Raw genomic sequence first — 10,211 nt, 5'->3', positions numbered from 1 at the left:
GGCCTTAAGGGCTTTGTTGAAGTTTTTAAGGACATTCCAATTGTGCGACCGCCTTTGAGTGTTGTAGCGCGTAGTATCGCGTTACTGTGTGAATTTTCCGGTTTCCTTTATTCCTCTCTTCGTCTTCTTTCTCTTTTTATTCCCTTTACACCTTTCCCCAGTGCCAGGTAGCCAGCTGGTACTTACACTGGCTAACCTCCCTGTCTTTCCTGCCATTTGTCTCCCCCTTAGTGATGATAGTACTTTTCCCACTTACCGGTGACGAGTACAATTAGCAACGAAATTCCCCCACCTCGAGATCAGTAATAGGCGGGCCAGGCACGGCGCAGCTGCAAGCCTTCTTATTCTTTCGCTTCGTCCTTGCGAATTGTACTCAGCCTTTTCTTTCCTGCGCAGCAAGCATGATGGCGCCGTTGGTAAGCTTTTGTTTACGGTGAATAACGAGTTATAATTTATATCCACTTAAATGACGACCAACAGCTGCTTCTAAGCAGCATTGTTTAAAGGTTTAGATGACCAGCTGAGTCACACGCCCCAATGTTCCACCACAGAATATTGCGAGTGCCGTATTTCCATTTCGTTCACGAAGCATATGGTTAGCAAAGGAATAGGGCTAAAACAGAAAGGGTTGCTCATTTTAGAGTTCCTCAATAAGAATAACTTGTGTACGTTGTGCAAAGTACAGTTACTTTTATGCCTATCTTATATGAAAGGGTACCTTTATAGATTTGTTCTACGTGTTTTGTGATATCTAAATTTTATTTTGCTCTAGGAATGCTCGAGACCGTGCGCGTAAGTATACATTTGTTGCATATGTGTGCATAAGTTCTTGAGTTGCGAAGTTTGGCACCACTACTAAGTAATTCGGATCAAACATCATTTGACGAATGAGTCCCCGTGCCACTTATCATGTACATTCTGCAGCAATGCGTTAAATAATACCATTGTGCTGAATAAATGATACGTTGAATTTTGATGTCGAATATGAAAATTTCGTGTTTTCACAAAACGAGGTCATAAATCCTCTGTGCCTAAAGTCATCTTTACATTACGTAAGCCCTTCTTCTGATTCTGTGTCACGGCTGACGTCTTGAATGGGTTGTGTTTTTTTTTCCCCGAACAGCCCACCGAATGTCGAAGACAGCAGCGCGTAAATGCTGACGGTCCAACATGCATATGAAAGTTTTATTGCCTTGCATATTCGGTGAGCCCAAAAGTTTACACTGGCGCGGAACGCACGTGCGAGCACGTGAGAATTGTTTGCTTCACAGTCTTTATTTGTTTTACTCTACAAGAGCTACTTATCTTCTCCAGGATCCCTTTGACACGTTATACCACTTTCAAGGAGCGAATTTTGAGTAAATGCAAATGCAGTAAAAATAATCCACACAATGCAGAACATCTATACGAATAATGCATTTTCATAATTTATCCGCTAAATTGATTTTGTTTAGGAGATCTACGGGAGCCTTTAGCGGTGCATATCAGGGAATCCATGACAGGCGTAAAGCAAGTGCCTGAATGCTCGCAAAGATACTCGACACGGGCGGCGATGAATAGGAGGGGTATCGCCGGTATTAATGCGATGTTTAACAGCTGTAGTTTGGACCAAAGGACCATCGTTAAAGTCAAAAATATCATGGTAGGATAACAGAACGCGGTAGAGCTCACGAGCGTGCTCGGACGGCATGTCGGGCGCAATCATTTTCTGTAAGTCGGCGATGGTACAAGTCGCCGACTGCGATGGTAGAGGAGGATCAGCTGAGTTGTTGTCTACTGCGATAGATGCCACTGAATAATGATGAGCAAAGCTAGGCCAGAGGCATGCCGCGTGTCAGCACTTGTGTCGTCAAGCCAAAATTGACCACTGGCAGGCAGACGCAATTCGCCGTAATAGATAAAACTGTATGAGGTACTGTAATCCCGTGTGTAAGGAGGACCTCTTGCATAGGAGTCGCGATGTAGTGACCGTCAGGGACTGGTGGGGATGACACGAAGTCAACGTAAGTCAGTGCCGAAGGTGGCAAGTGAACGAAGTCGATGGAACTGAGGCGAGTAGGGTATTGTTCAGCGGGATCCAGAACAGGCAGGTCAAGGCGGAGATTACTAGCGGAACAATGAGGATGATGTCGTGGGGACAGTGGGCGATGACTGTGAATAGCACGGTAGTGGAGCGATCGGCGAAGGAGACGCGGGCGGCACACATACCAATTACAGGGGCTGTGCCACCATCGGTGACACGGACAACAGGCGTCGTAGTGCGCGTGATTATTTTCCTCAGCCGGTTACGAAGGTTCGCGCTCATTACCGACAAATGCGCCCCAGTGTCTATGAGAGCAGATGCAGAAACACCATCGACTTGCACGTCAAGAAGGTTCAGATGAGTGGGCAACGTCAGGAGAGGATTTGGTGGCGTATGGAGCAATGCAGCGTCACCTCGAGGCGCTGCATTGCCTAGTTTTCCGGCTGGGAGGCGCGTCCGAAAAGAGTCGGGGAAAAGGAGCGACGAGCCTGGGGAGAGCGAGATTGTCGTCGTTGGAGCGAAGGCCAACGAGAATAGGGGCGGCTCGGCGCAGGAGAATCAGTGGCCGCATTATCGGAGCGTGCGACATAGGGACGAGAAGGGCCACCTGAGGGGCAAGAGTAGTCTGTATAAGTTGACCGGGTCGGGGAACTCCAGCGACTGCGACAATGGCGAGAAATGTGGCCGATTCGATGGCAGTGGAAACAAATGGGCTTGTCGTCTGCAGTGCGCCATTCAGACGGGTTGCGGGAACGTGGTGGGTAAGAAGATGTGGGACGGGGCGGAATCGAAGAAGCCGGGTGGGTATCAGGGCTGTGAGCCGAGCAGATGGTGGGAAGAACCATGTTGGCGAACTCCTGGTGGACAACTGCCTGGATCAGGGAAACCGTGACTGCAGGTGCATTGGAGGGGGCTGGAGTCAAAGGCAGCCGGATAGGTGGCCTCGATCTCACGCCGGACGATTCTCGTAATATCGCAAGTGTTGTTGGGACGAGGAGCGTTGGCACAGGAAGATGGCGCTGGGGTGTTGGGCAGATGTGCAAACTGCTGGTCGATACGTCGGCTTTTAGCGATCCAGGCGGCGGCACTCTTGTATAACTGCATCCACCGTCGCCACGTTGTTAAAAACGAGCAAGTTGAAGGCGCCATCGGTAATGCCTTTGAGGATGCGGGAGACCTTGTTGGACTCAGTCATGTTTGGGTCAACTTTGCGACACAGAGCCAAGACGTCCTGAATGTACGTGACGTAGGGCTCTGTTGGCGTCTGCACACGGCCGGAGAGCGCCTTCTGCGCGGCAAGTTGGTGACCGTAGGGGTTGCCGAACAAGCCTCGGAGCTTTTGCTTAAGCGAATCCCAACTGGTGAGCTCATCGTGCGTCCGAAACTAAACTCCAGGTGTGCCACCGAGGTAAAAGACTACGTTGGCAAGCATGATAGTACAGTCCCGCCGGTTATTGCGGCTGACGTGTGCGTACAGGCTGATCCAGTCCTCGACATGTTCCCCATTTTTTCCCAAGAATACGCAAGAATCACGGGGAGCGGGAGAGTGATGCAGGTCGTCGAAGTGGCAGCAGGCGTCGGAGCCGGCGGAGTCGAGTTGTCGTCGCCGGGAGCCTTGAAGGAAGGCTCTACGTACCGTCCACTGCGAAGCTCCGTGACGAGGTACAGGAAACGTTCACCTCCACCAGATATGTTACGTAGGAAGACGCCGACGAAAAGCTATATACAAGTATATTTACAAGGCAATACGCCGCACTTGGCCAAGAGGCAACAGCCCGCGCTAGCCTCTAATCGTCGTCGCCGTCTACACCCTGCTCGCCTCTTTTTCATCGCAAATACTGTTCCGTAGCAATATTATCGCGAACAGAGCCTTAGTAATCGAGAAATTGAGGTAAATGCAGGACATGATAAGACACTCCCCCGCGACATTCAAGTACTTGTCCGACGACGAAGGCAGTCCTAATTTAATTTATGTCACTAGCACTCAACCAGTTGTTGCAAAAACGTCCTTCTATTGCATTATAACACAAAATAAAATGCTACTCATCCAGTTCCATTTCCTTTTTTAGAAAAAACGACCTCATTGAAATTACCCTTCACAACGAAGTGGGTGGTCGAAAGGTTTCATTTTCGCATGCTTTCGCGTTCAGTAGTTTCGTTATTGTGTAGGGCTGCACTGGTTTTGTTGGCTCGCGAAACTCACACGAACTGTAAGTGGCACAGAATTGAACTTCCGTGTGATGCGGCGGGATGCCCGAACGGTCTGCGCCACTTGACCAAAAATAAGCTGTGGCGGCGAAGACACCGCTCTGTCTTGGCTCGGTGCCGCCGTCAGTCGGACGCCGCTGTACTCACCGACGGCAGCAAAGCGTGGTGATGGCCAATGCAACGTCACCACTCCCCTGTTTGATTGGCGGGAGATTTGAATTTCGAAACAGGTATTCTGATCCTTCAAATGCAATTTTCTCGTAAGCTGTCTTTTCTTGGCACGAAAAAAGAGTTGCTAGGTTTCTGGAATGGTATTTATGCAATTCATGTCGACTTAGTGTTTGCCTTTACTGTTCCTTTAGTGCGAAGCGTGTGTACTAATTTTCGGGCTTTCTACAATTATTCTTAGGCCTGCAAGCCATGGTAGGCGTGAGCATTCGCCGGAGTGAATGAACAAATGGGGTAGGGACTCATTCTTTTAAGAAACTCTGCATCCCCTCAATCGCTCCTTATTAGAAGGGCAATTTGGTCAATGTAGTCGCTACAGCTACTCATGGGACAACTGAGGAGTATTTCATTAAGAGCACAAACACTGCCGTTGAGACTAGAGAATAACCTGCGTTTTCTTTTTTTCCCCGTGTGTCCGTGCTTCGAATTCTTACTGGAGAAGCGACTGCACATCCCCGACAGCTTAATAGGAGCAGAGAGCACCGCGGTTACATCGGGCCCCCTTGCCCCTTTCTTCATATTCTGCGCAACTCTGGGCACGTACTACACTACCTGTGGCCTTTCATACGACGTCTTTGCTAGGCTCTTCTACGTGATTCCTTCAGTTCCTGCGGCAAGGTCTCAGACACACCAGTCACATCCAAGCAATACAACCCAGCAAATTCTAGCCGTGAAATCTGCGACTTGAAATCTGTGCTACTGTATGCTCACACTACTAGCGCATGTCGGACAGCAGGCAGTGTTGTTATAGTCCTTATAATCGGTTTTTAATGGGCCGTACTAACTAGCGCCGCTGCACCGAATATCTGCTCAAGGAGTACTGATAGAAAGTCATGTTTGCTTCTTCGTCGCTCCAGTTGGATGTAGTCGACACACCAGTAAGTGGGTGCGAGTTAGGGATGTTCAATATAATGATCGACTTAAGACCATTCAAAACTTGTTCAATAGTTGAGGGGTCAAATATAGATTGTTTCCCTGTCAATTTCCTGGCTGGTGCTAATCGTTTGCGAATAATACGATGCCGAACATCCCTATAGGTTAGCATCTTCGCCGGAAACCATTTTTAGCATAAAAACTTTTTGCGGATAGGAACCGAAAACACAAAGCCAATTAATAATGTTATCGTCACCAAGACCCTGTGGTTCATTTTGATTTAGCTTGTTTTCTAGTTGTCAGGAGGGAAAAGGGTTTGTACCCGCACAAAAGAAAACTGCTTACGGTAGTGCTCTTCTTAGGAGAAAATGTGAGCCATTCCCGATGCTGAACATAAATTAGCAAAGGTGGCCGGCCAATGCTAAATAGCGATTATGAATGAAAAGCTTTGAGTATTTGGTTGTGGGGCCCAAATTCACGAATTTTTTTTTAATCAGGCAATACCGATGATAATCCTATCATTAGCGACGACGGCCCATGCCAACGAAAAGCTCTGCGAATTCAATCCCCGCGTACCAGCGTTGACGAACAAAGCATTACAAACTGTCAATTGCGATTAACGGCCAGTAGACTAATGGGGATAGAGGCAGTCATAATGATATTATTAGTATTGTGCGATAACTGTTGGAGCCTCACGTCCCAAGACTACACCTAGGCTATGAGAGACGTAGTACGCAAGGACTTTTCGTTATTGTTGTTTAACTCAAGGTGTACAGCTTGACACCAAGGCTAGGTATGCGGGCATTGATCGATCCCGCTCATTACGGCTGCAATGGCCTGATATAAAAATTTAGACTTTATATGCAGTACCTATGTAGGTGGGCTGGACGTTCTTACTGAATTCTATCCATAATTACGACAACCTACGTTGCCTCTCATAACTTCGGCTGTCTTGCTGAGGCTTCATTCTAGAGTGAAATATATTACATGAACCATGAGGTACGTTTCTTGTTTTTACTTTGTTTTTCAAAACAACCAATAACGTCAAGCGTACCTGCAGGCGTCTCCATCCTGAACGCTGCAGCCTTCACTGTGAGTGCCTACTGTCTTGACCTTCCCCGTTTTTCTTTTCATCCTAAATTCTGCGTACTGTTGCAGTTGATAAGGCCGGCTTATCGCTTTTATTAAGCTGTGTATGAAGATATGATTTATTTTGCTGATACAATTTTATTTGGAAACATTGCTCATGCTTAGAAGTTCAGTATTTTGCTAAAAAAACGGCTTCTGCTGATTCAAAATTGCGCAGTGAACTGCTTGTTGGTTATTAATAAACTGATATATAAAAATGTTATTACACCCATCCGATCTCAGCCAGGCGTGTCACCAGGACAGCAAAAGACCGCAATATTGGTGACAGTTGTCTCCCGCTTACCAAAGCATGTAAAGCTGGCAGGAGTAAAATTGTAGTTTGCAAATGTAACTTCGAGTTATGGTCGTTACGCTCGTCAAAAAAAAGAGACCTAGGCATCGATAGTCAATATTCTCCAGCAGCTCGGCTTCGCAAAATATGTTTTTATTTTGTCGAAGATTGCAACTTACGTTTTGTTTCGCTTCAATTTAAAGTATAATGGAATATAAATAATTGCAATGTTGCAGCTGACCTCTCCCAATATTAAAGCATATCCGTACTTTATAAGAAGCATGTTATCTATTTGTTTGTGAACACAGCATGAAAATAACCGTTGCTTACAGATTAAGAGGTGTGGCCGTGATCTGAGGACTGGCGACTTTTGTATGGTAAGAAACGTCTAAATCGAATAATGCTCTTTTTATCAAGTGCAACTTGCTGCGCAACCTCATACGGCTGTATGCTAATGTCATGCACAACATAAGCAGCGAAGAAACGAAGGACAGTACAGTAAGGAACGCATGGCGCCCAAACAAAAATCAAAACATTTATGGAACAACCGCGTAATTATGTAGATATAAATAGGCACTCTAAGACGTGTGTGGACATTAACATAACCAATGTCAAAGAGTTTTACTGATCATACTGATAGCAAGGAATTCGCAACAACTGAAATATGAAGGTATGCTCGTATTCTGTTTTCTTTTTTATTTTGGTATCTAGATACCTTTAGGGTGGAATAGAAGCCCGCAGCATTCCTTGCTAATAATGTTATACAGTAAATTTCCACTTTCGAGCATAGCCTTGTCACTGCACTCCGTATTTAGCGCGCCCGCCGTATATAGTCTTCCATTCTTGTGCTCGAGCAATAAACGGAAGAAGGGCGAAAGGAAAGGACAAAATAAAATAAGGGAGTGCGCATGCGCAGCCGCTCCCCTGGTAGCACCACACAATCTGAATCACAACAATTCGCCAAGCAGATGACATCCCACACAGCACTGTGTCAAAGATTGGTGGTTAAGTATTCGCACTCTCCGAACCGGAGAAGATGGGGCGACAACAAACCCACACCGCGTACATTTACGGATGGTTCGACTGCTGACCGGCGATAAGGTCCACGCCTGATGGAAGCAGAGGCATGAGATGGGAGGTGACGTAAAAAGAAACACACGGTTCAATAAAAAAGAATAAGAAAATTACACGCGATAGGGTACGAAGCCTCACTCAAGGCGTGTGGGTCACAACCAACTACAACTATCACAACAATTGACAACATTCACGAATTAACAAACAATTACGCGGCGCAAATGAAAAACACAAGCTAAAACATACACGGCAAATACTACCCTAGCAGAACATACAGAAAAGGACAAGGGGTGAATATTTTATTGAGAGATGAAACACGATTTAAAATAAGGGCCCGGTGGAAACTTCTGAGAGCAGGTTGGAACACGAGGCTTATCTGTGGCGTGCTCGCCGAGATCCCGATGTGAAGAAGCGTCGGGCTACTGGTTCCTCGCAGCCGAAGATCTTGCACACTTGCACCGTCTGTCGGTCTACCGGCGAAGACTTCGGCCCTGGGGGTTTCAGCCTGCCGACCACATCTTCAGCTGTCTCTCGGCATTCGACCACGCCGATCCTTCTTCCAAACCTGTCTCCCCGCCCGCCGTGGCTACCTCGTCACGCTCTGGCCACCCACGTGACCAACCGGTCCGGCGAGTACAGGAACGATGGGGAGCTTTCCTCCCGACCGCCGTGTAAGCGGCGCTGCAGCTGCGGCGGTAATGGCAGCCATGTCGATATGGACGCGGGCACCCACTTTGTGGCACATTGGCTGATACTTTCCTCCGGCGTGTGTCGATTCATTGTTCAAGTATATCTCAGTGACCGCCATCATTCACTTCATTCCCAACACAGTGGCTCATGTTACTGGGATGAACTCCTGCAGATGCATGTATGCCGCTTGCGGACACACCAATAAGGTGGGGTTTCATAAGTGTACGTTAATGCCTCCGACACCCGTAGAAGACATTGAGGAATATCAAGCAACGTGACACTACAAGGGCTGTTTTACTCCACGCCTAATCGACAAAAGCTGTGCTCACCGTATAACCTGGCCGTTAACCTTGGTAAAGCTGAAGCAAGCCCTCCCGAAAAAGGCGTGCGGCTCAATCTTCCGGACGAGAGAGCGGAGATAACCCTAGGTTTCGGAGCTGCATCAATTGAACGTTAAAGGGTTCATACTACTCAAGTCGTGAGACTTGCAATATTGCAATAGTGTGAAAATTTATTGAAAGCAATTGTTGAATTTGAGCATAATATAACGATGGAATGGTATAACACATGCATATGATGTTGAAGGCGCATACCTGTAGTGTAAATTGGTGGACCACAAATACACCAAAATATAGTGGTATGACGCAACGTACAAATATACGATTCTTAATGTGCGATACCCTTTACGCGGTGCAAGAAAAAGTGAACACACTCTGACCATTTTCGGTTCTCGCGCTGCCGTCCTTATTTACCATGCCTGACTAAACAGTGGCAGCGACAGCAATTGTATTGTTTTCTTTGTTTCTCTCGTGACAGGTTCCTTACTGCAATGGTACGTGCTATGATGACGTGTGCGTCTGCCCTTGGGAAAAAAAGCCATTTTCACTTCCCGCGGCGATGGTAAATGCATCCACGCTTAAGAAGGTGCCGTCAGAAAGTTCGACAGCAACTCGGCCATTGACACCTCAGCGTCCGTCCAGCCCGCCTGCAGAGACGCTGCCAATCCAATCGCCGGGGCCTCTAGCACTGGTCACTAAAACACAACCGTTCAAAAGGCATATAAGTAGGCTGCCTGGAAGTGCGACTGTAGAACCTACCACACAAAGGATGACTACCAAATTTCCAACGAAGAAAAATCCTCGCCACTGCAAGTGTCATGGGAGATGATTACGCTGAAAGAACCGTCATTTCTCTGTAAAAATCCATGAGAATGATATGGCAGTAAAATTTATCGCACAATGCAATATATGATGGAAGACGTTGCGTTCTAGTGACACAGCTTTTAGTACCCTCCAAAAATGTTTCTAGCTTTAAAATATTCTTGTATTTTACATGTCAAAACCACAACAGAATTACGAGGCACGCCTTAGTAAAGAACTCCCCAGTAATACTACCGCGCCCTCAGACTTGGCAGCGCAACGCCAACGTCGCTAGGCGACCACGACGATTAGTTTGCATCCTTTGTGGCACATCTTCTCCCCCCACAATAATCATCATCACTCCTGCCAGCATTACCTTCTTTAAAGCAGCGCTTGCTACTTTCTTTTCAGAATATGCTGTGTCATGCAGAACATGCACATGCTGATCGTGACCTGTAAATACCGTGACGCGCAGCAATAAACATGCAAGCGGGATGGCGATTATTGTTTGCGCACAAAAAAAACCAAAAGAGTGCATATCTTTGGGTGTAGTCGC

The 10,211-nt window shown here is 47.0% G+C and overlaps 1 long non-coding RNA gene across 1 annotated transcript; it reads left to right on the top strand.

Annotated features, from left to right (window-relative positions):
• Positions 1–545: 545 nt before the first annotated feature.
• On the top strand, positions 546–9,760 carry LOC135899013 (uncharacterized). The gene is made up of 5 exons (XR_010563492.2): positions 546–792; positions 1,124–1,204; positions 6,393–6,424; positions 7,085–7,129; positions 9,333–9,760. It is a non-coding gene; the product is annotated as an uncharacterized lncRNA (long non-coding RNA).
• The last annotated feature ends 451 nt before the right edge of the window (positions 9,761–10,211 follow it).

This window comes from Dermacentor albipictus, unplaced genomic scaffold (genome assembly GCF_038994185.2).
Source record: "Dermacentor albipictus isolate Rhodes 1998 colony unplaced genomic scaffold, USDA_Dalb.pri_finalv2 scaffold_44, whole genome shotgun sequence".
Classification (NCBI taxonomy): domain Eukaryota; kingdom Metazoa; phylum Arthropoda; class Arachnida; order Ixodida; family Ixodidae; genus Dermacentor; species Dermacentor albipictus.
The sequence above is the reverse complement of the archived record's forward strand: the minus strand, read 5'-3'. Positions and strand labels throughout refer to the sequence as shown.